Consider the following 24,197-nt stretch of genomic DNA (forward strand, 5'->3'; position numbering starts at 1 on the left):
AAGTTTTTTTCTACTTTAACTGTTGATACTGTAATGACATTGTTTTTACTACAAATGTTTGGTATTTCAACATATAAAAGAAGAAAAGTTAGTATGTCATCTGGGACCATGCTACTCCTCAAACTCCACCCCTGCCAACACCCAACCCTAAAAAAAAGGCACACCCCAACTCAGGCATTCATACAAAGCTGTTCCTTCAGCCTACAATACATTCTGACCCACATTCTTGTCCCCAAAACATGTCTAGATAACTCCTAATTATTCCTAAAGTCTTGGTTTTAAAAAATCACTGAAATCCTAACATTCCTAGAAGAAAACATAGGGGGAAAGCTCCTTGACATTGGTCTTGGCCATACTTTTTTGGATATGATATTAGAAGCAAAGGCAACAAATGTAAAAATAAACATGTGGGACTACATCAAACTAAAAAACTTCTGCACAGCAACAGAAACCAACAAAATGAAAAGCCCACCTCTGAAAAAAATTGCAAACCATGTACCTGATAAAAGGTTAATACCCAAAATATATAAAAAAAAACTCATGTAACTCGAAAGCAAAGAGCAAAACAATCTGATTTTAAAATGGGCAGAGAAACTGAATATACATTTTTCCAAAGGAGATAGACAAATGGCTAACAGGTTCATGAAAGGTGTTCAACATCACTAATCATCATGGAAATGTAAATCAAAATCGTAGTGAGATATCATCTCACACCTGTTATAATGGCTATCATCAAACACACAAGAGGTAAGTACTGGGGAAGGTGTGGAAAAAAGGGCACCCTTGTGCAATGTTGGTGGGAATGTAAATCAGTGCAGCCACTACGGAAAACAGTATGGAGGGTCCTCAAAAAATTAAAAATAGAACTACCATATGAGCCAGCAATTTCACTTCTCAATATATATCCCAAGGAAACGAAATCACTATCTTGAAGGGATATCTGCACCCGCATGTTCGTTGCAGCATTATTTACAAGAGCCAAGGCATGGAAACAAGCTAAGTGCCCATCAGTGGATGAAAAAGAGGATGTGATATATACAGACAATGGAATATTATTCAGCCATGAGAAAGGAGGAAATCCAGTCATTTGCAACAACATGGCTGAATCCAGAGGGCATTATGCTAAGTGAGATAAGCCAGACAAAAACAAGTACCTATGATCTCACTTATACGTGGAATCTGAAACTCACAGAAACAGAGGGTAGAATGGTGGTTACCAGTGTGTTAGGGGAGATGGGGAGATGCTAGTCAAAGAGTATAAGCCTTCCATTTTAAGATGAATAAGTTCTGGAGATCTAATGTACACCATGGTGATTATAGTTAGTAATATTGTTACTTAAAATTTGCTAGGAAAGTAGATTGTAGACTCTCTCCTTACGCACACACACAAAAGTAACTTTGTGAGGTGACAGATGTATTAATTAACCTGATTGTGGTAATCACTGCACAAAGTATACATATGTCAAATCATCATACTGTATACTTTAAATATATGTACTTTTTGTCCATTATACCTCAATAAAGCTGGGGGGAAAAGGAATCACTGCCTCAAATTTAAAACTTCAGCTAATCTAATCTAGCTTTGGACTAGATTAGACCCATTGTTACATGCTCTCTATTATATAATACTCTCTTTGGAGCACCTATCACAATTCTAATTAATCACATGTAATTTTTGTAATGTCTCTTTCCAACTAATCAATTATTTATTTAACAAGTATTTACAAGTCTACCATATGTTCCAGAAGCTGGAGGTACATCAGTGAGTAAGAAGAGACAAGAATTCTGCCCTCAACCCAAATCTGGGGAAGATGAGTGATAGGAAAAACAAAATCACACAAACAAATCTTTATTTGGTATTTTTATTTGATAAGCAACACAAATTTTTATAAGCTCCAAGAAGGAAAGCATCATGTCATCTTGCCTGCTATGAGAGCCTTAGTGTCTGGCCCATATAAGACATTCAAACATTTGCTGAATAAATGTTTGAGAGAAAAATTTCACTCTGAGATCAAAGATATTCATTCTCAGAACAATTTTTAAAACACAGCCCAATCTGTAAGTTAAAAACTTATCTTTCTTCACAAAATATATTTCTAAAATTTACAGCCATTTATTTTACATGCTACCTTGTTCTAAGAAGAACCCATATTTATGCCTTGCTTAGTTTAGTGCTTTTTCTATTTTTTTAGACTTGAAGGCACTTTAGTTTCAGTGTAACCATTGCCTCTTAAGTTTCTTAAGTTGTTTCTTACTATTCTGTTCTTTCTGAAGCATATGTCAAATGTATTTTCTATATGATTTAAGGATTATGATGACTCTCTTAATAAAAATGTCTCTATTATAAGGCTCTGAAGTCTCTCTAACCCTCTAACATGAGCATATAAATGAAACTACTGGTATCTACTGGTAATTAAGGATGCTGCTAAACACCTTGCAATGCACAGGACAACTCCCCACAACAAAGGAATGTCCAGCCCAAAATGTCAACAGTGCCAATGCTGGTTTGAAAGTCAGCCTTAAGGTAACTGAGTCCACATATCTCAATAGACAGTAAAAGACAAAAACCCAAAATACTTTAATTATCTATGTCTTTCTCTAATTTACATTTATGTAACAAATGGAAACCAAACTAGTCATAAGGAATTACTGACGAATAAGCACATGTATAAGATAGATGCTAATCTTGTTCAAGACTTAAATATAGTTTATTTGATACTAGAATAATTATTTCACTGTATTCAAATGCTTCTTAGTCATTGTTGAAAAAATTGGTCTCATACTCTCATTAAGAGCTGAGAGTATTCCCTGATTTTTATATCTAATATGAGTCTGTTTTGCTCTCTCATAAAATACAGGATGATGATGGATATGAAGTTATCAAATTTGCCACAATACAAGCCATGTGATCTTGCACAAATGACATACTCTCTTTGAATCACTAACCCTTCTTCTATAAGCACTTCATATGTTGAAGATTTAATTATTGTCTTCAAACACTTAATAAAACGCATATATTGGAATATTATCAACACTTTATATGCTGAAGACTTGATTATTGTCCTCAAATGTTTAATAAAACACATATATTCCAGATCCAGAGCTAATCTCTATGGCATTTCACAGTAAAATGTAATAAAACAATAAATAAGTGATAGACATTATCAGAAACTGGAAATACACAATTCAGGTATTTGAACTAGATTTTACCCCTACCTGAGTAAATTTTACTCCTACACAGGCACAAATTCAGGAAACACATTTGACAAGGCTCTGTCCATATTATTTCCCTTTATCTTTTATTAAGTTTGCAAGTCACCCTTATAAAGTTTAAATACCAAATATTCATATTTTACAGTACTGATAATGTCTCATTTCAAGCCCACCTAACTGATAAAACAACTAGATTTATATACAAATGAAAAGAGAAAATAGGAGATAATAATATGCTTTAGGAAGAAAGTTAATAATTTAAATAGAAGATCTGCTGAACATTTAAAATAAACAGACACAGAAAAACTCAATGTGCAACTCCATGAAAGACACCTAGTACATAAAAAAACATATCTGACTCTACCACTGAAGTAACTTATAAAAAGTAGATTATGAACTCTTTATAGAGACTCACAGCAAGAGAAAAATATATCTCCAGGATGGAGGAAAGGGGGGAATGGGTCTGGTAAAAGATAAATGAGAATTTCTATTTTCATTCGTCATGCTTTATTTCTAAAAATGAAGGTATTTGAATATACATTACTCTGTAAATTTTTTTGATATTGCAATCACTGTTCTAATCAACTTTCACCATTTAAAAAACCAGACAATTACAATAATTCTCCTTAAAACTTTTCAATGGGTATCTACTGCTTACAGAATGAATTATAAATATTCTAGGATAGCATATGGAGCTTCTCTGATCTAGCCCCTGCATATTCTCCAACCTCATTTTATACAACTCTGTCATATTTAAATTACATGCCACTTAGAAGAACTAACACATTAGATTATTTACAAATCTGAGCTTTTGTACATGTTGTCTGTCTAAAATGCTTTTCTCCCATCTTTGTTCACCTCTCAAGTGTCCTGTCTTCCAAACTAACCTAAAACATTTTCTTCCAATCTCACAACTAGCTGAGTAATTAACCATATTAAGCAGCAGTTTGTTCATGTGCAAAATACAAAGATTTGATATACAACAATACTGTCCAAATGGTATCACAGAGACTTTTCCAATCTTACTTGTCAGAATTCACTGGTACCAGCACCACATTCTTCAAGAATATTCACATCCTAACTTGAGACTTTTTTTTTTTCTCATTGAGGAAAAGGAGTTAGACTGTTTAGCAACTTGACAACAGGGACAACATTACTACCTTTGTTTAACCTCAGGATCTGTCAAAGTGATTTACCTAATAAATGTAGCTGAATTCGCCTAATAAATGCAGCCAACAGAGGATGTGGCTGAAGGGAGAGGGGGATCATCTATGCTTAATAACACAATGTTTTTTCAATAAAGAGGTAGAGAGTTTTTAAATAATAAGAAAGATGACTAACGTAAAAATGGGCATTTGTGGCGAATACAGTGTTTCAGAGAAGACTAAAATAGGTGACAAAGTCTTCAAAAAAAATTTTTGTTAAACTTCTAATGAACACCTGCCTTAAGGTCATAGTTTAATGGGGAAAAAAGACAAACAGCAGACAAGCTCAATAATCATTATATAGGATGCCTGAGATGAGCAAGAAGAGAGAACTAATTAAAGCCTAAGAGAAAGTGAGAGAAGATGGTAGAAGGTACATTATCTTCAGTATTTAATTTGGGGAAGGGTGTTAGTAATGGCATGGTGATCAAAGGAAAGATGAAAATTTTAATTGCTGAGAAGACAAATTCAAGAAGAAAAAGGCTAAAAATGAAAAAAAAAACCCACTGTCAAAAATTAAGGAAATAATGCTCAAATACAAATTAAGTACAAGATAAGTAACTTGCAGAAGTAACCAGCTTTTAAGGCAAAAGACCTCAAAGGCAAAATACACTATAAACTCTGGCTTATCTCGGTGGCTTAATAACCCTACCTGAATTCAGTGACTTAATTCTGCAAAAAGAATAGTTTTCAAAGCCACAAGGGGATAGGGACAGGGAAGACAAGTCTATGTTCCTTGAAATCTCAACTGACTTCTGACACAGTGTATCATTCATAAAATTACTGTCTTGGCTCCAAATGTCTTTTGGCTATGTCCAAAATACACCACCACCCTCAAAGGACAAATAATATCATTTGCCACATATAAGGTTATTAAATGTGTCACAAGTTAAAAAGAAAATTTCCAAAGATACTTTGCATGATAGAAAGTACAAAAGGGACAACACAGTGCCTGACAAATTAAGAAATTTCAACATAACTTGATAATAATCTACTTTAAAGGTAACTCTATATATTTAATTGAAGAGGATAAAACAAGGGCAGAGAGTAATTAAGTATATATTATCCAATTTCCATTAAGTTTATGTTTGTTATTTTTTTTTAGCAATAAAAGAATGAGTATTGAAAAAAAGGTTAACTAAGGAAGGAGGGTATAGCTCAGTAGTAGAGTGCCTGCCTAGCATGCACAAGGTCCTGGGTCCAATCCCTAGTACCTCCATTAAAACAAACAAACAAACCAACCTAATTACACACCCCCCTGCCAAAAAGAATGTTAATTATATTGTTTGTAATAATGTAAACTGGAAACAACCCCAAATCTTAAATTATCACATATTTACATATTAGAATATTATAGAGCAACGAAAATGAATAAACCATCTACAGAAGTCCACGTGAATGAACTGCATAAACATAATGAGTTAAAGAAGCTAGATACAGAGAACAAATGCTATATAACTCCATTTAAGTAAAGTTTCTGAAAATAGGCAAAAATAACTTATAGTGTTAAGAAGTTAGAAAACTATTCATCTTTAGAGGAGAGATTAATTAAGAGGGGTTATGAGGTGACTTCTCAGAGGTTCTATTTCTTGATCTGGTGGTGGTTACAAGAGTTATGTTCTTTTTTGTTCACTGAAGTATAAGTTTATGATCTATATACTTTTCTCTATGTAGTTATGACTTTTAAAAGTTTACAAAAAGAAGAAATGAAGAGTAGTTACTGGTAATCCCGAAGGAAAGAAACAAATGCAAAAGCCAAAATCACAGTACTTGAGAACCCAAAAAGGGCTCAGCATGACTCCTCTATAAAATGCGAACTATGATACCTATACTCAAGATTACTGTGAGGATTAAAGGACAGAATATGTGTAAAGCATATATCTGGCACAAGTATTAATAGGTGTTTAATAAATGTTAGCTATTATTACTTTACTACTAATGCAGCTGCTTGGTGGTAGTGCTCAAGGATGACAAAAAAGGCTACAGAACAGAGGTGCAGGTTATGCTGGGCTTTTCCTAAACCACATTATGAATTTATAGACTTTATCCTAAGGTTAGTGGGGAACCAATGAACAATTTTACAAAGAGAGTAACATGATCACATTTGAGCTTAGGAAAATTATCCAAAGATGTAAAACTTAAAAAAAAGATGTCAAGAGAAAGAGGCTGTCAACAAATCTTGCAGAGAGGTCCAGTACAAAGAAAGAATGAAAGAACTGATTTGAAAATCAGTAAGATGTAACAACTTTTGAGAGAATAGCCTATAACTTTTTAAAGCTTACACAGCTAATAAGCGACACCTAGAATAAAAGGGACTCCAAATTCATAATTTACTGCAAAAAAATCTTAATTAAATATAATTGTGACTTTAAGCACACAAATAGCGACAGGAATTCTCCTCAACTGTTCATTAAAATTAAACTAAAAATACTTCAAAAAAAGACTCTTGGAATCATCACAATTATTATTACTGACAACAAATTATACACATATGTGTGTATGTATATACACCTAGATATCTGTATATACATCTATGTCTCTACAGATCTCTATCTATCCATATCTCCTAAAATTCAGATTTTCCAAGCCATAAATTAATTTGATGTGGATCTGAATAAAGACCCAAGACCAAACTGTAAGTACCAAATTATTATGAGTGCTAACAAATATTATAACATTAATGTGAAAACATTTTTAGTAAGTTATTTTTATTTTACCAACAATCAAATGCAGTGAATGCTCTGAGACATTTTGATACATTAGCTATATTACTGTTAATTCAATGGCTCTACAAGATTAAAAACAATGTACTGCTCTTCAACATATGCAACAAATCTACTAATAAGCAGTACCTTCTTTGATTTGTTTGATGAATATAAAATGTCAGATAGATCTGGATACAAGCAGCAATGGTTTCTTATTCGTTTTACAGCCATTCAAAAGGCAGAACAAAAAAGATGGAATGAGGAGAGAGGAGAGGAATAGTAGGAGAGTGAGAGTCTAGAACTCATTTTCTTTTTGGCTCAAATCAAACCACATACAACCAAAAAAAGTTTATATTAAGCCTAAAAGCAAGCAGTGAGATATCAATGTCACAATATTTTTCATAACTCTGGCATAAACCCACAACTATCGCAACAAAATACGTATTTATGTTAGAACTTGGAATGGCTTGATTATTGCATTCAGACAACCAACATATAAAATGTTTTGTTCTAATACAAATTCTAATTTTAAAAATTAGTCCAGAATCTGCAATACTATTATAAAAGAAGTCACAAAAATATGGAGATTCATTATGCTTTCTTCTTTTTTATATATTTAAAATTTCCCATAACAATTTTAAAAATTATGTCCAAGTCTTCAAATATTCTCCTGGAAAAGCTACTTCTGATATTTCCCCAGAGAAAGAGTAATCAATATTTGCAGAGGATTGGTATAAAATAGAGAATTTCAATAGTAAATTTACTGAACAGAATGTGGAAAGTGGAATTCCTGTGAACCTCGCCTCTTAAAAGCAAACCAACAAAAATGTCAATTGACTCTCAATTAAGTATCAGAATAAGGACTAACTCCTGAAAAGGAAAAAAAAAAAAAAATTCACAATCTGGCTTCAAGCCAATTTTTGTACTCTCATGGTGTTCGCCATATTGCAACTTTTGGGCAGGCTGTAACAATTTTCAAAAAAAACAGAATATATCAGACTTCCATGTTTTTGCCTCCAGTGCAAAAGGAAGTCATCGCTGGGTTGTGAATAGAGCAAAGGCTTCATCAAATTGTTGTCTGCAGCACAGAAGGTTAAACTAAAGAAGAATCAGAGCAGAACCATTAACAATCATTACAGTGGCCCAGGCAAAAAAGTAAAGATGATTTAGACTGGAGTGGAAATGGAGGGAAAAGGATGGATATAAGATGTATTTGGAAGTATAATAAATAATAATTGGTGAAATGCATATAGAGATAGAGAATAAGTGAAAGAGGACTTCAAGGTGTCTGACTTGAGAAATTACATATAATGGGATGAAAAAAACTAGAGGAACAGATTTGGTATTTGGCAGAGGGAGATCAAGAATTCAGTTTTAGATATGTTTAGGATACGTGTTAAGACATACAAGTGAAGAGAGATCAAGTAAATCAAATAATGAGATAGGCTAGCAACTGGGAGGAGATAGAAAAAATGAAGGTCAGAGAAATGTTCAGGGTTTTGTTTGAAGAAGTAATCATTTTATGCTTTGGAGATCTATAACCTACAATGAACCATATTCATTTATTCTACCAACTTCAACACAATTTGTGAAAAATGACTTGAAGAAGTCTGTCTAAATTACTTATTATTTATTATAAAATTATTCCATATCAAACAAAAAATATAGTCTGTCTAGGCTATATTTTCCTGACAGATAATAAGGGATAAAATTTTGGGTTAAAAAATAAAACCACACACACAATAATAATCAAGCTCCAAAGCCACTACTGTACCTTCCAATGTTAAGAGTACAAGAATGCAGGGGTGTCACCTCATACCTGCAGAAGTAAGAGCCTCTGAGCTATGAAAGCTCAGAATTTATAGTCTGCTATGTTCCATTGTATGAATGGTTTCCTTAGAGGTCCTGCTGTACATACCCTTGCCACAACTGGCTTAAGGCAAATTAGCAAACCCTGATGTGTTGATCCCAGATATTGAGAAGCCTATATATTGACTCTGCTTCCTCAAATATAAAACTGCTCTGTGTCCCACCCTGGAGAGTGGTCCCAGAATCCAATTAGGCCTCTTAAACAGAAGTCTGGAAATGATTCTCTATTCTTCTTTCTTTTTCTGTATGCCCATAGCTCATCAATGACTAAAACCTGTTGACTGTAATGCCTCATATCTTTTGAATTCTTTCCCTCCCTCTGTTTCACCCACTACTCTTATTTCAAACCCTCATTATTTCTTGGTTGGCCTATCTTGACAACCCCCTGATTGATTTGCCTGTCCTATTCTCCTATTACTCTACTGGCAGCGTAATCTTAAAAAAATCACAAATTAGACTACGTCACTCCTAGGCTTGAAAACCAATCCTTCAATGGTTTTCCATTACCTATAAGTTACTTAATTTCCTTATGTGTAAAGCAAGGATGATGAAAATAGTTCCTACTTACGTGACTGTTGTGAAAATCGAATGGATTCTAGTGTAAGAGTTTAATGTCTAATCCACAGTAAAATAAAATAATTTAAAATAAAATAATTACTATTATATTCTGCTTCAGAGTTTCTCTATGATTCAGCTTCTATTTCTCTTTTCTCTTCTCATGTCCCATAACCATCCTTGACCATTCCTGTACCCATACAAAGAAACCTGATCACTCTCCTCCTCTATATCACAATAGTGTATACGCTTCTATTATATCATTTATCATACTTTATAGTAGGAGAGGTCTGTCTTCACTACAAGACTGTGCTTCACAAAGACAATCTAATGCATCCAAATCCCCTAGCACAACGCCTGGCCCATAAATAATTACTGAAAAAAATTATGAGGAGAAAAGAGATGCATGAAAGGATTACAGCAGATGGCCATGCTTCCTTCAACACTGAAAATTCAATTATTCTTGATAAAAAATAAAAGAACAATTTTAGAATAGGTCTAAAGAATGAGAGGGTCAGCAAAAATTCAGTCTGTGATGGAGATAAAAAAGATCTGTGGGTTCAGACTGAGGAGAAGAATGAAGATAGTGAGGTTAGATAAGTAAGCCAATGTGTAGTTTTAGGGAAATTTTCCCATTCATAAGTACTACCTATGCTAGAACAGAAATACTTAAAGGTCAAGAAGCAAGGCAAAGGAGAAAAATAGTACTGATTAGGCTGAATATTGGTGTGTTACAAAAAACAAACACGTATTTTACCAGGGCACTACTTTCCTATACTCTAAATGGGTATGGGGAGCACAGGCAAAGAGAATTAAAATGAAACAAATTGTCATCAGCTATTTTCTATTTGATCATTTGCCATTCTTAGGAAAAGTTCAAAAGAAATTGAAAGGGGATCATTTCTGGAATTGGGATAGAGGATTAACTTTATATCCAGACTAAAACTTAACATTAGTAATCTATGCTCCACTACTCCATGTTCTTATCGCCCTCCATTCCCAATTTTACGACCAAGAAATTGCGGGGTATTATTCCCTGATTAATCCATCTCAAGGGAACCCTTAACTCTAATATATGTGCATTCAAATACAGAATTCTTTGGGTCTCTCTTATTCCAGGGCCAGGAACAAAAGGCCAAGGAAGTCTAAACCCAGAATACTTTTCCCTAGTCCCAAAATTCAAAGTTCTAAAATAAAACAGGACAGCTCTGGTACTGAAGTTTTAAATGCAACTATCTGACCACGAAGCAGGAAGGATGAGACTTGCTCATTTTTGAACTAGGTTTGACCAAAAGAGTAATATTGACTTAGATGTGAATTCTATCTTCATATTTCCTAGATGGGAAGTCTTAGGCAAGTCAGCTTCTCTAAACCTTGGTTTTCTCATCTGTAAAATGAAGATAAAAATTGTACTATTTCACATGTGAAAATTAAATGTGATTAAAACACATAAAAGCTTACCACAGTGTCTGACACATGGTAAGCACTCAAAAGATATTAGCTGTCATTATTTCAAAGGGCAATTCCTTAGTGTTGAAAAGTCTGCAAGACAATTTATATAGCATCAACTATGAAAAGGGCTGAAAGTGATTAATTCAAGACAATGTAATATTAAGATTAATGACACTGCTTTTAAAAATTTATTTTTACTTCATAACAATCTTAAATTTACATATGGTAAGAACTTTTACTCTTCCAACTATTTGAGAGTAAACTGGCCTACATGATATCCCATCACCCTTTAATTCTTTAAGAAGCATTTTCTATAAGGCATTCTCTTATAAATACAAACATTAAAATCAGGAAATTAACAATGATACGTTATGCTCACTGCTATTGGGGTGTCACTGCTCCTAGGCCCCTTCTCAGTGCACAGTATAGGGCATACGTGTATATTTTTATATTCTACATCTATGTATAATTAAAACCATGAGTTCATACCAATACCTCTTTTCCAATCCAACACTACAGAGAGCATTCTAGTTTTTTCCATTTCCATACTGGAAACTCTCTTCTCAGACAGTGAAAGGCCAGACTCCCATTATCCTTAATGTTTACTTATTTGACCAGTTTTCCTGTATTTACTAATCTCTTATTGTGGCTGCTTCCCTGTCCCCCATAGATGCTCTCCTTATCCCTCACTGCCCCAATATCCCCACATCTTCTCCCAGGGTATAACCTCCCCACCTTGCTCAGGCCCCTATTCCTTGTGCCTGGTACTCCTCCTACAAGAATATCCTCCTCATCCTGCTTGGGCACTAACATCCCATATATCGAGCTCACCCTCCACTGGGATGCTTTCTTCCCCCATCCCTCAGGCTCTGACCTTGCACTGGGATGCTTCCATGCACGGAATCCCACCTCACCCAACCCAAGGCTCAATACACCCGAATCAGGCTACTCTCCTACAAGGATGACTTTCCGCTGCCCCACCCCTCCCCCACCCCCCACCCAAGTAGGTGTCCTCATCATCCTCTTATCCTGTACCAAGTTATCCTCCTTCAAGGATACCATACTGACCCTGCTTCAGCTCAAACACCTTATCCTAGTGTGCCCTCCGATGCAGATTGCTCCTCACGCCTCCAGCTCCATCAACTCACACAGCGACCCACCTCACCTCTTCCAGGTTCTGACATCCCACTCCTTCAAGAGGACATGGCTCCTCCTCCCACATATCCCATTCAGTGTGGATACTTACTTTTGTTTGGCTCCACCTGACGGTTTTAGTACTAAAACGTCCAGAAAGGGAAGAGGAAGAGGACAAAAAAAAATGAACTGATGACATTAAAAAAAAAAAGGATACCAGTGAATAAACTGCATAAGCACCCATAATCAGAGTTAATTAAAAGGATAATCTATTTGTCAAAGTATCTGCTTTTTCCACTTAAAGAAACAGTGCTCTCCTCTTTTAACTAATTCTTTCTAAACTTGAAAAAATCAATTGAAAATTGATGAAGGAAGTCTTCTCTCTTTTCTAGTCAAATAAAGTATCTTACATGGGCCTACAGAAAATTCAGTTCATTAAAAAAAAACCCTATTTTGATTGTTTAAAAAATATGGGTGTTCCAAACACTAGAATTAAATATTTTTTAAAACATCCAGAATAGATAAGTTTGACTTGTTTTCAGTATAATGACAGTTGTACTGCTTCCAGTACACTTATGCCCAGATACAACTCTGCAAAAATTAGCACTGATAGTTAGAGGAGTAACACCTTTTCCCTGCTTCCTGTTTCTATAAGGAAGGATGCATTATAAACACCATCTGAGCCTCTCTTCACCCCTAGGGAACTGAAGTGACTGATATGATTGGTGATTTTGTAAAGAATAACTGAGTACACCTTTGGGAGTGAGCTACCTGCAGAGAGCTCATATTCTGCTCAGCCTGCTTAGTATGCCTAGAACTGGGTGAATAAATTGGCCTATGCCAGACCACCTGACTCTCACCAAGTTATTTCTCTAAGTTGGCCTTTATTAGTAACAAAAGTGATATCCTGCTTTGATCTTTCTCTTTGTTTTAATTTTCAAATTGTTCAGCACCCAGGCAAAAAAGAAGGGTGCAATCTGAGAGTACTTCAGCAATCCAATATCTTAATTAATATACTGAAGTGGAGACTGCTCATTTTCCCAGTTTTGACTTAAAAGGGCTGCTTCAATTTGAGCTTCTTAAACTACTACAAACAAAAACCCCCTCAAACCTGAACCAACAGCAGATGTTCAAAATGAAAATAAGCTGACTTATCTGATCAAGCTTATTAGCCATTAAAAAACAAACTTCAAAGGCTCATAATTCCCTCCTCATAGATGCCATAATTTATATTTTCGGTCCCACTTCCTACCTCCACCCTATACTCCAATGACACTGGAGTGCTGAATATTTTCAGAATACATATGATTTAGACTTCTATACCTTTGCTTATACTATCCCTCAGCCCACTCCTTCCACCCTACTTTCCTGTGGATCATTTAACTTAGAGATCAGCACTATGGCCTGTAGGCCAAATCTGCCTATTTTTGTAAATAATTTTTTACTGGAATACAGCCATGCGCTTTCATTTATACACTGCCTCTACACTGCAACAGCAGAGTGGAGGAGCTGCAATAGAGACCATATGGCCTACTAAGCCTAAAATATTTTCATGCAGCCCTTTACAAAAAAAGTTTGCCAATTCCTGCTTTCACTCAATCCTTTGAAGCCTAGTCACTTCAGATCCTTCAAATCAAAACTAATTGCTCTCTCCCATGTCTTTCCATTATATTATGCCAACTCTAATATTTAACATCCCTGATTATTGCGAGCTCTTTAAAAGCAAAGCCTAAATCCTGTTCCTAGTGTAGGAATTAGCTTTTTTACCAAACTCCAGTTCCCACCTCGTCTAATACTTCTCATATTCTTGGGGGAAGTATCCTGGAAGAAGCTTGTGCCCTTTTCTCTACCCCTTATTCATCCTACCAAAGGAAAGAGGAATGACTAGTACTAGCAACATCCTGAGTTGTTCCTATGCGATAGATTAATGTTTTAAAGGTCATTTTTTCATGCATGCTCAAGCCTACTGCTCATGCTGCCTAGATGGTCATATCTACCAATAAGCCAACCACATGGGGTGGAGTGTCCTTGAATTTTAGAAGAGGCCTACAGCTCCAGCTGTTCTGTCTTTGGTAGGTTGATAAGTTCAGTTCAGGGTGATATTGTTTAATCTGCCATTAGTTACAAGCCAGGTTCTTTAATACAACCCTACTGTCTAAAAAGCTAGTATTTTGATCTGTGATTCCTAAGTCCATTTCTAGCTCAGAACCTAGTTAAGGAATAAATATACAATTACACTGTAATTAACCAACACACAATAAGACTCGAGATATTTGATGACTGACAATAGTAAATTCATTGGAAAAAATCATTCTTTTAAAATGTGTAATGCACTAATAAATGCCACACATATTCTATCTTAGTGATGAACTTAATTAGGAAAATATGTTTTGAAGGAAAAAAGTAACAAATTTAGAGTTCACATTCACTGATTTAAGACAAGCCCATCCTATTTATCTAACTTCTCTCTCAATATTTTGTTGCTATCAAGCCTCAGCTTAAATAACATATAAGTAACCATGAATATTATCAGTTCAAAAAAGTATTCCCCATCTTATTGGCCATCTATAAAACAAACATCCCTAGACCTCAGATCCTTCCAATTACTGCTCTATTTGTTTTTCCTCAGAATGTAACTTCTCAAATGTGTAGTCTGCTACAAATATTTCCTCCACTTACACACATCTTACTTTTAAATCTATTATAACATAGTTTCCATCCCCATCACCCTGCTGAAATTTATCTAGTCTAAGTCACCAAGAACCTCCATGTTGCCAAAAACAACGTACGCTTCCCTATTTAATGGTACTTGACATTTTATCAACATGTTAACAATCCCTCCTTATAGTAACACTCTTCTCTCTTAGATTTGGTCATACCACCTCTCCCAGTTTTCCTACTTAGTCAATGGCCTTACTTTTCAGTGTAGAAGTCCAGTGGTCTTACTTTGAGGCTTCTCTTCCTCCATCCAAAGGTTAATTAAGGTTCCTTAAGGCATGGTACTGAGTATTCCACTCCTCTGCAGTTATACTATGAGTTAATCTATACTGTATACTACATTAGGTGATCTCATCCATTTCCACGGATTTAAATGTCATCTTTATACTAGTAATTCCTTAATCTATATCTTTAGTCCAGAAACCACTACCGTATAAGTATTACAGAGCCTTTCATAAAAAACAAAAAAATAGTGAACATTTAAGGACAGGTATTAACCTAGTTTCACAGACTCCCATCTGTGAAAAGTGAAATGACTTGTGCCTAATGTTAGGATGGTAAAGGCCAAAATGGAACTGTGTTCTTTCAATTCTTAGTCTTTTTACCATGTGTCAAGACTTAGTCCCTTATCCCTAAACTGTTTACTAAATGGTTTACTATTCAAATATGAAGACTACTGGAGAAAGTTATTTTCCTCCATACACAATTTACACATATCCATCAGAAAAGAATTGGCCAAAATGAATTAACAGAGAAAGATCTCAACCTTGTTCTTCTATAAATACTTTAGAAAAGACTCCAGGGTACAGGTGGATTTTAAAGGTGACTGAGGATTCAGGGTAGCTGTTATGATTAATAAGATACTCTAGATTTGGGGCAATGTGTACAAAACAGAAGTAAAAGCAGATGAAAATAGTTTCTAAAGAAGAAACTAGGCAAATAGGGAAAAATAAGCCTGGTAGACTATGGTTAACTAACTGAATATGGTTAGGAGCTTTTATTTGATGAAAACGGACATATTGGGAACCACTACTGCTTTGTAAACTGCAAAATCAAAGAAGCTATTTCAAATAATGATTAAACGCAGATTATAAGCTAGACTGAAGGACAGTAAAATTAGCAATGCAGATACTGATATAAACTAGAATTTTACCTGAATCTGCCCAAGTGCTTACTACTCCATCAGAAAAACTGAATCCGAGAGATACTGTGAAGAAAGTAGTAATAACCTGGCAACAGATCAAGGTAAAGAAAAAAGAAGAAGCAAGTAAGTAGGATAGGGTTGTTGCTAATTAATGCAAAAACTATATGAAAGGAAAGGAGATGAGATATAGAAAAGTGATTCTTCATTGTAAGTTATTTTCTAGAAAACACAAAAATTCTCAAAACAAATTTTTATTTAGCTTTAATTAAGAACAAAGTGCCATTTTTCAAATACAAATATGGCATTGTTACCTTAATTAGTTTCATAATGGTAGTAGTAGGTTGGTCTGAGCCTATTTACATTCTTGTATCTATATTCTGTGCTGAATAAAATTTTTGACATTATTACTCAATAATAGATTCAGCCCCTATGCATGCACTCTAATAAAATTAAATGAGTCCCCCAAATGAATGTGGTGCTCTAACCAAATTTTATCTCTCACCCATGAATGCTGGCCATATTACACAGACACACACCCCCCCACACCACAAAGAAGGAGTATTATCAAAACAGAAAAAGACATAGTGTCACACCCCAGTAATATATGATACCATAATTGAAAAACTGGATTTACTAATAAGGAAGAAAAAACTGCATGCATATCCAAAAATCTACATGCTTTTGTTGCTCCTCCCAAGACTGTGCAGTGGTATAAGAATAAAAGATCCAGGGTTGAAAGACAAGTCGGGAACATTATAGCAACTTATCATAGTACACAGCCAAGCAGGGAGGGGTACACATGTATAGCCAGCAAAGGGAAGTAGCATGGACAGGAAGAGACAGCACCATACAGAAAGGAGGCTAACAAGTGATATGCTCAGACTAGACTACAGCCTGTTTCTAACATCTGCAAATACACAAAATTCATACACTGCTTGGTCCTAAGGATGGCAGAACTTCCAAGTATACAATAATCCAAAAGTACACAGAATCTCAAATTTTACATGCAGAATTCCAATATGCCTATTTTACAGAGAAGTTTGGTTATATGTCTTAACTGCTCAACTACACAAGATCATCACAGAATCCATTTGCCTGATGCATATTATTAGACAGTACTATGATTTACATCTTTTTAAATGGATAAAAAATTTGTCAGTGTTTGAAAAAAATGGATGTTCAACCAAATATCTGGGGTAGTTGACCTGTAGTTGACTCATCCATCACAGTTTTCATCAAATCCAGATTTCTAAGCAAATCTACTCTTCTAGGGTTTACACGGCAATAGTGACAAGATGAGGTGGAAGTTAGTCGGGGAAATAAAGAGGGTAGGAGGCAAGCAGCATCCAGAAAGAAGGGTCAAGTTGATCATCTAGAACTTTATTTACCTGAACTACCCCAACTTCAAGTGTTACAGCTCTATGAAGTGCTCCCATAACTTCTTCACAGGTTAAAAAGAGAGGAAGAGAATACCCTCTGATACTGATAATGCTGATGATAAATGCAGCAGGTAGCTGGAAGAAAGTTCACTCTAAATCCTTGCAGAATGCAGAGCTCTAAGACAGTCATGTGATTTGTCAGGAAGAGGGCAGAGTAGGTACCAACAAAAAGCAGCTTTAGGATGATCTAGTATGATACAGATTTTGTTAATGATTTTAAATTAATTTCTTGTATTCGGTTACTACTAAGCCAAAACATTCCTAAAATACAAAATGGCATCAAATGTCTTTTGTTCTCCTCATATGTAAAAAAAGCCAAGATTAGGTTAAGTGATTATACTTGATTCTTAAGCTCTATGACCCTGTGGCTCAAGAATATACTAAAATATAGATCTTTCCAGCCCTTACCGTCTTTTCCTCTAACATGCCTCATGATCTTTTCATTGTTCAAAAGCATTCCCACCAGAAAGACTGTATTGGCCAAAAAAAAAAAAAAAAGCTTAAAGCTGCTAACAACCTGCGTAAAACAATCATAATAACAATAGCTAACATTTGGAATGCTTTCTATACGGCAGACACATGTTAACAAACATCAACACAATTTTCAGTCTCATTATCTTCAATTTACAGAAAAGAAACTGAAGTACAGAGAGGATAAGTAAAGTGTCCACACAGGTCGGCAGTAACAGCTCAGATTCAAACACAGGTAGTCTAGCTCCAGAGCCTATGGTCTTTTTTTTTTTTTTTCCCCTAGAGCCTATGTTCTTATTCACTGTATTGTATTATTCAAATAAAAGATCTGGGGAAAGCTATAGGTTTGGTTAGTATCAACAGATTTGAAATAAGTGGTACCATCAAGAGTTGGCTGAAAACCCAATCCAAAACTGAGCAGAAGACCTAAACAAGAAATTCTCCAAGGAAGAAATACAAATTATCAATAGGCACATGAAGAAAATCTCAGTATCACTAATTATCAGAGAAATGCAAATCAAAACTACAATGAGGTATCACCTCACACCAGCTGGAATGGCCATCATTCAAAAGCCCACAAATGGCAAATGCTAGAAAGGCTGTTGGAGAAAAGGGAACCCTCCTACACTGCTGGTGGGAATGCAGTTTGGTGCAGCCACTGTGGAAAACAGTATGGAGATAACTCAAAAGACTAGGAATAGACTTATCATATGACCCAGGAATCCCCCTCCTGGGCATATATCCAGAAGGAACCCTACTTTAAAAAGACACCTGCACCCCAGTGTTCACAGCAGCACTATTTACAATAGCCAAGACATGGAAACAGCCTAAATGTCCATCAACAGATGACTGGATAAAGAAGAGGCGGTATATTTATACAATGGAATACTATTCAGCCATAAAAACTGACAACATAATGCCATTTGCAGCAACATGGATGTTCCTGGAGAATGTCATTCTAAGTGAAGCCAGAAAAAAGAAAGAAAAATACCATATGAGATCGCTTATATGTGGAATCCAAAAAAGGAACATAAATACAAAACAGAAACAGGTTCACAGACATAGAATACAAACTTGTGGTTGCCAGGGGGGAGGGAGGTGGGAAGGGACAGACTGGGAGTTCAAAATTTGTAGATACTGACAGGCATATGTAGAATAGATAAACAAGATTACACTGTATAGCACAGGGAAATATATATATAAGATCTTGTGGTAGTTCACAGTGAAAAAGAATGTGACAATCAATATACGTATGATAATGTATAACTGAAAAATTGTGCTCTACACTGGAAATTGACACAACATTGTAAACTGACTATAACTCAATTAAAAAAGAAAAGCTGGATGAAGCCACCACACTACAGAACTGTGCTGTCCAATGTGGTATCCACTTGCCATGAGTCTACTAAGCACCTGAAATGTAGCTAGTCCAAACTGAGATTGCTATATGCTTAAAAAAAATTGATTTCAAAGACTTAATATTTTTAAAAGAATGTAAGCCAACTCAACAATTTTATATGGGTTAATGTTAAAATATTTTTAATATATTGGGCTAAATCAAATGTGTTTTTAAATGTGGTCACTAGTAAATTTTAAATTATATATTTGGCACCCATTATATTTTCACTGGACAACAATGGTATGTTGGAAAGACGCTGGAGTTTATAGAATCATTCTAATCAAGCCTTTTGTCATTTGACTGTTGTAACCTTAGGCAAATCAGTTACACTGATGATGAGGTTCTGTATCAGAAAAACAGAACTAAACAACAGTCCTGAAACCTACTGTTCAGATCTTGGTATCTAAATGTATTTTCCAACAAGTTTCTACTGTATAGCACAGGGTACTACACTCAATATCCTGTAGTTAACCTATAATGAAAAAGAATATGAAAAGGAATATATGTATGTGTATGTGTGGCTGAAACACTGTGCTGTACACCAGAGATTGATGCAACATTCTAAGCTGACTATACTTTATTTAAATAAAAAAATGGGGGTGGGGAAAGGAACTGTAGAATAGCTTTAAAATAAATTTATTAATTAATTAATTTATTTATTTGTTTCCCACTAAAAAGAATGGAAAACTCCTTGGAAAAATAGCTGATGTCAGGGCCAGGACAGGTAAAGTACAAGATGAACCCAGAATATCTTGTTTTGGCAGGAAGGAAGTGCTCAAAAAGATCATTAGGCAGGGAGTGGTTGGGGAGACACGTGACTTGTCAAAAAACACTGGAACTAGCTCAGTGAGGCTCCCACTGGCCAAATCTGGAACAATTTGGGAATCAAAATAATGACAGTAATGGATTTAATAACCACTGAATAAAATAAGAATCCCTGAATTCATACTGATAAAAATAACTGAATAAATAAAAAATACATAATGGAGATGAGAAAGACTGCTTTATGACAGAATATCAACTACTAGCTATAAAATGAAGCTAGAAACATCATGAATAGATGTTAAAACTTATGAGTGAAATTTTGATGAGACTATGTAAATATCCTGGTCTTCCAAGTATTTTTCACAAATTACATATTAATTACAAAAGGATAAATAATAACTTTCAGGGAAAAATATGGAGAATACCACATTAACTAAATTTTCAAAGCTACCATTACCAAAATGGGGACAAACCAACATCATGAACCTTAAGATATGATGCACTGAGAAGGTCAGACATCTCTTCAGAGATGTTCCTGCCAAAAATGCATAACAAATCTAATCATGAAGAAACAACAGACAAACAAACTGAGGGATATTCTACAAAATAACTGCCCTGTACTTTTCAAAAATGTCAAGGTCAATAAATAAAAGAAAGGCTGAGGAAGTATTCCAGTAAAGAGACTAAAGAGATATGATGCCCAAATGCAATGTATGATCCTGGGCTGGGGAAAAAATAAATAATATAGACTAACAGATAAAAATCTGAATATGGATTATGAATTAGATAATAGTGCTATTAATAGTATGTAAATGTTATATCTCCTGGTTTTAATAACTACATTGTGGTTAGGTAAGACAATGTCCTTGGTTTTTGGAAATATAACTGAATTTAGATGTAAAAATGTGTGTCTCCAGATTACCCTCAGATGGTTCAGAAAAAAAAAATAGATGGATATAAGGCAAGAATGATACAGCAAATAAAGTAAAATATAATACAACTGGTGAATGTAGTAAGGGTATATAGAGGTTCCCTGTATTATTCCAATTTTTCTCATAATTTCAAAATTATACCAAAATTAAAAGTTAAAACAGAAACAAAACAAAAAACTTGCCTTATTTCCCAGATCAAATATCCTAATAGACTATATAAATCCTGATAATGTTTTAAAATATATTAATTCATTCCTTTTACCCTAGACTTTGCTTTAAATTTTATGACTTACAAGATACTAGTTATATTATGTATTGCATAAGATCCAGAACAGTATCTGTTATCACTCAATATCATGCTGAGCAGTAGGATACTATTCACTATACCCAACAAGCATTCAAACATTTGTTAGATAAGCATACTCAAAATTACAGTATAGGATGATTACAGAAAAACTGTAAAAAGCACCACACTGTAAAGAAAGCTATTAACTGAGACACAGAGCTTATAGGACAACTCTTCAATTAAACCATAAACAAAGAAAAACCTGAAATAAATCACAGAGTAGCCACAAATCTAACCTAAAGAGATGAGTTCCACAAACAGAGAAAGGTAAACATCATTTTCCATATCAAGAGTTAAATGTCTTAGCTAGTTAATATTTAACTTTAGTACAATCAAGATTTTGCCCATAAAATTAGAATTTTTATATATGCTATTTAAAAAATGAATGAGATTAAAGATTTAGGCTAAGAACTGAGATTTGAAACCTCACTATTGACTCAATACTGATTTGCTGTACAGCCCTGAGACGCTGCTTACAATTTCTATACCTCATTTAAAAATAAGAATTATGGATCATTTTCTTCCCCAAAGGCAGAAAGAATATTTTATAAAAAATAATTTCAAGCAGTAAGAGCATTGAGTATTCAACACATAAGTATATATATACATACATTCACACACATACATATATGTGAAGTAAAAATATGGCTTTTTTGCAAATATGTTTACAAAAGTAATAGCGAAAGGTAACTTAAAATAGTTACACAAAATACATTTAATCCCAATTCATACTATGAACAGATGCTTCACACATAGGATACTGAAAAAACCCAATCAACAAGTGTATATCCTGTTTAAGAGAGTTGTATCGTGTAAAAACAACAACGACAAAAACAAAACAGGAGATGAGTCTTAATTGGGTCTCCTGCCTAGGGCTAGGAGAAACAATTCTCAAATGTAGTTAGAGCTCAGGAAAAAAATCCCCTTCAAATACCTTATAACGGTATATAACCTATGTTACGTTAAAAATGTAACATAGAAACTGCGTATTAGACGCACAGCATGAACTCAATTTTCAATGTCCTCCAATGCTACTTGCTATCCAAATAGGTAAGACAGAAACATATCGTAATTCCCTTTGTCCATCAAATCCAATTAATTTTGAATTTAATTCAAATTTGACTATTTTTCAAAAGCACAAATATTTCTGTGAGATAAAGCCATACTTATTGTATCTAAGTAAGAAGATAAGAAAAAAAGTAAAAACCCAAAGTATTCTAAATCATAATAATCGACAAAGACATCGTCAAATCACTGCGTGCTTCGGCAAAACTTAACACGATGACACCGTGAGCCAGTGTTACAACGCTATCATCCTGCCTGATTCTATCTGAACGAATTCAACAATTTCCAAACAGGTTGTCAGTGGAAGAGATCTTTACATAAGCAATTATAAAAACCGGGTCCATTTTGTATTCAGGAAGCACTAACAACACTTATCCTTAAAATTTTTATATAAGGAGTACTGTGAGACTTTTCTTACACTTTTTTAAAGAGGTAAAATCACTTATGAATACTTGCCTAAAGCTATTTCCCAGAATGCTTCCTTAGATAAGACCAAAACATATTTTGTAAGGGTAAAGCAGTTCATTGATTAAGCATAACTTAAATGCCCCTAATCAGAGCAACCTTCCTTCTCATACATTTTCCAATATGCATCGTATTCTTCAGTGCACATTTCTGAGCTGAAGTTGTACTAGTTTATCCTACCAAAAGCTCCTTTTCACTAGTGAAAAACAAGGAAGATCTTCTAGGCGCTAACCAAACAAATCTGAGGGGGGTGGGAGGAGAGGGGGCGCGAGGTGGCGCAAGAACAGATGGAAACGAGGTAAGAGAGTTGTTTTCTTAAGGCACTAAGGTTACTCCTTAACTCCAAATGCCAAGATTTAGTCGCCAGTCGAGCAAGCTGCTGCCACTATCCACTGAGACAATGCAACCTTCCTTCCTAGTGCTTCTCCTGCTCTCCTACCCACCAACCCCTTCCAAAACACTCACAACACACCCCATCCCATGACCCGCCTGGTCCCCTCGATGCCCACTCAACCAACCTGCTGGATTAACAGCTCCACGCACACGTCTCACTCAGACAAAAAAGGCGACAGCGGCAAGGTGGGGAGGTCCCACTACCACCCGCCACCCCCCAGCACCCCGCAGAATGACAGCCCGGAGCCCAGAAGTTTGAAGCAAAACGATTCCGACCCAACAGAAAGGGAAGACGAACTAGCAGGAGGACGGAGATGGGAGGTGGGGAGGGCGACGTGCGTGTCTGTGCAGGGAAGGGTCCATCACATGACAGTAAGAGAGGACCAGAGTCGTCGGGGCGTCCGCGAGGAGAAGGGGGGTTGCCGTCGCCATGGCAACACCCCCTCTCCGTCCAGACTTCCAAAGAGGGAGGAAGAACTTCAAATCCCAACCGTCAGCGCTCGAGCGGCTCCTTCTTAAAGGGGTACACACTGCGCCGCCGCGGCCGCCGCCGAGCGCGAGAGGGCAGAGTTGGGCGCCCCCGCCCCTCGGGCGACGCCCCCGCCGCCCCTCGCCCCCCGCGGGCCGGGCCGCAGCCCCCGCCTCGCGAGCGCCCGGGGGTCGCTCAGGTCCCGGTCGCCGAGAAGTCGGCCGCGTCGGCCGGCCCAGCCCCCGGCGGCGAGAAGGGGGTGTGTGTGTGCCCGGTGGGGGCGCGGACCAGCCCGCCTTCCTCCCGCCGGCTCTGCCCGCCGGCTCCCCTCCGCCCGGGCGCCGACCCGCCGGCCCGCTTCCTCTCTCCTGACAGGGTGGACGGAGAGCGATGAGGGGCGCCGAGGAGTTTCGGGGAGAGCGCGAGCGAGCCGTTTCCTCGGGGGCTCGGCGAGCGGG

The 24,197-nt window shown here is 36.0% G+C and overlaps 1 protein-coding gene across 13 annotated transcripts in view; it reads right to left on the minus strand.

The window, feature by feature from the left end:
- Nucleotides 1-24,197, minus strand: part of LCORL (ligand dependent nuclear receptor corepressor like) — a 154,319-nt gene that overhangs the window by 129,565 nt on the left and 557 nt on the right. The window lies entirely within an intron of this gene.

Source organism: Camelus ferus, chromosome 2 (assembly GCF_009834535.1).
Source record: "Camelus ferus isolate YT-003-E chromosome 2, BCGSAC_Cfer_1.0, whole genome shotgun sequence".
NCBI lineage: Eukaryota > Metazoa > Chordata > Mammalia > Artiodactyla > Camelidae > Camelus > Camelus ferus.